This window comes from Mirounga leonina, unplaced genomic scaffold, assembly GCF_011800145.1.
Source record: "Mirounga leonina isolate KUSES-001 unplaced genomic scaffold, KU_Mleo_1.0 Mir_53, whole genome shotgun sequence".
In the NCBI taxonomy this organism is placed as follows: Eukaryota; Metazoa; Chordata; class Mammalia; order Carnivora; family Phocidae; genus Mirounga; species Mirounga leonina.
Window position 1 is genome coordinate 36,818,632 of NW_023270807.1, and position 2,995 is coordinate 36,821,626.

At 53.8% G+C, this 2,995-nt stretch overlaps 1 pseudogene; it reads left to right on the forward strand.

Annotated features, from left to right (window-relative positions):
* The first annotated feature begins 1,155 nt into the window (after positions 1-1,155).
* On the forward strand, positions 1,156-2,313 carry LOC118001027 (annotated as a pseudogene).
* Positions 2,314-2,995: the final 682 nt, after the last annotated feature.

Genomic DNA, 2,995 nt, shown 5'->3' on the forward strand with positions numbered 1-2,995 from the left:
TTCAAAATCATTATTCCCACCTACGCCCCCCACACTCCAAGGACCTACCCTCATCTCCTTTGAGGGAAATAGACCAATACTAAGGGCCTAATACCAGCACAGCCCAATGGGGAAGTGCTAAGGTAGCTAAGGGACGATAGAGACTATATGCCAAAGGAGTTGCAGGAGCTCTTTAGTGGATACCACAGGAGGCAAGAGAGTATGAATGAGACCGGATCTTGAAGGTGATGGAACAGGGGTGCAGAACATAAAGCTGGATAACAGCCTTTCTCAATATGGAGCATTTTCCCATAAGAAACGATTTAGCACACCGTCAAGGACCCAAGGAGAGAGTGCTAATACACTGCTAGGATGACAGTTGGAAAGTTTGAAAAGGTGATGGCCCACACAAGTAAAGTGGAAATGCCAGAATTGTGTGACAGAGGAGGAAGGTATGAAATGACTTCAAGAAATGGGCACGCTACAGTGATATATTTAAAGATCAGAAAAACTACCAGAAAGCTATGTACTAAGAGAGAGCCAGAAGCCCAGTTTATTCACTAGAACAGTAAGGATTATACTAGTGAGAAATGCACTAGCATCATTGAGAAGCTTGGTGTACTTCTCCTTTGTGGGTCAGGGCTGACTGTAGTTGCTGTGACAGGACTGGTCTCTCTGGCAGTGATAAGCATGAGCATATCTGAAGATAAAAGGGGCCTGGTAGTGGCACTTTACTGTCAAAGCAAGATGGGCACGTTTAACACAGTGAATGGCAAGGTGAAAGTGGCATGCAGAGAAAGGCCTGACCTGTAGAGATCTAGGGAGATAGTGAATATAACACAGGATTTCCAGAGATAACTTACATGAGAAGCTAACGAGGGTATTGCTTAATTTCTACAATCAAAAGAAATCAAGGATGAATGATCAGGAGACTGAATGAGACCACACCGGTAAAATGTTGCCATCCCTTTCCCAGTTTCCAGATCTGAGTCAGGTGTCAGATCCAGAATCCATTGATTGAATGGGAGTCTAGTCACCTGGAGGGACCAGGTAAGGTGATGGCAAGAGCCTCTCAAACGATCTACTTCCCCAGAAAATAAGAGTAGATAAAAAACAGTAACACATTTTTAAGGAAGGGATTACTTAGTATCATCCTCAAATATTTGAAGGTGACAGATGGGGGCGAGGCGCAGGCGCGAGGACCGAGCGGGGCGGCGGGTTCGCGAGCCGGGGGGAGGGGCCGGGGCGGCGGCGGCGGCCGAGGAGGTGGCGGCGGCAGGGATGGTAGCGGTGGTGGTACCGGTGTCCGCGGGGGAGCCACAGAAAGCAGGCGGCGGGGTCGGAGCCGCCTCGGGCCCCGCTGCCGGGACCCCCTAGGCGCCGGGTCGCCGCACCCCCGGCAGCGTCAGGGACCCCCGCGCCCCCGGCCCGGAATCAGGTGGACCAGCCGGTGCTGGCAATCCGAGTCCTGGGCACCGTCAAATGGTTCAACGGCCGGAACGGTTACGGATGCATCAACAGGAATGACGCCAAGGAGGATGTCTTTGTTTACCAGACGGCCATTAAAAGAAACAAGCCCAGGAAGTGCGTGCGCAGCGTCGGAGTCGGGGAGACAGCGGAGGTCGATGTCGTGGAGGCAAAGAAGGGTGCAGGAGCCGCTCACGTAACTGGGCCGGGGGGCGTGCGGGTGAAGGGCAGCCGCTATGCCCCCAACCCACGCAGGTTCCGCAGGTTCATCCCGCCGCCTCGTCCAGCCGCGCCGCCGCCCATGGTGGCAGAGGCTCCATCAGGCGGGACTGAACCGGGCAGCGAAGGGGAGCGGGCCGAGGACCCTGGGCAGAGGCCCAGGCGGCGGCGCCCACCTCCCTTCTGCTACCCGCGGCGCTTTGTGCGAGGCCCTCGGCTCCCCAACCCGCATCGGCCTATAGAGACCCCCAAGAGGCAGCCCCATTGGAGGGGGACCAACAGGCAGATGAGCGTGTCCCCCCTCCCAGATTCCGGCCTCGGTACCGAAGGCCTTTCCGCCCCAGGCCACCCCCGCCGCCTACCACAGAAGGTGCGGAGGGCGAGACCAAGGCCAGCCAAGGCCTCACTGATGGGTCCCGGCCTGAGCCTCAGCGCCCACGAAAGCGCCCCTCTTTCCAGCGGCGGCGGCAGCAGCCCCCCGGACCCAGGCAGCCCACAGCCCCGGAGACCTCGGCCCCCATCAACAGTGGGGACCCCCACCACATACTGGAGTGACTCCAACACGAAGGACCCCCAGAGCTACCATCTGGTTGTCTGCCAGTTTTTCCAGCTGCCCTGTACCCCACCCAGCACCCCCTCCCCCCTTCCCATGACTCATGACATCAAAACACCGTCTTTCCCCTTTTCCTTGAGGCTCAGGAGGGCCTAAGCAACAGCTGTTTGCTTTTTCTCTGTCCCCTACCAAGGACTGAAGGAAGGGATCCATCCTCTTGTTCAGAGGCACCACCTCCCTCCCCTGAATCAGGCTGAGAAGGAACCAGCCTGCTCTCACCTCCTCCTGGTTGTTTTTCTTTCCCACCCCAGCTTATTTTTGGCCTCTCCTCTAGCCCCTACCTCTGAAGCCATTTTATGAACTTTCATGTGCCACCTGAGCCTCCAGTAAAAACAAAAACAGGCTCCCCCCCAAAAAAAAAGGTGACAGATGTGGTAGTCCTCACCAGATCCCCATATAATTCAGCAGTCTTAGTCCCTAAAAAATTTGAATAGGTTATTATGGATGACAGTAGCTTAATACAAATAGCTAGGTAGTAGCTCCAATTATACATGTGTCAATGTGGTTTCTTTGATAGAGAAGATTAACTGAGCCTGGTACATGCAGGCACTGATTTCCCTAACAGATTATTTTTGACACCTATTCAGAAGGATCATGAGAAATAGTTAACATCACAACAGTATACATTTATGTTTTTGTTATGAGCTATGTTAACTTTCCAAGGCAACTTGACCATTTGGACATTCCCCAGACCATCAGTTTCTTTTTATTTTTTAT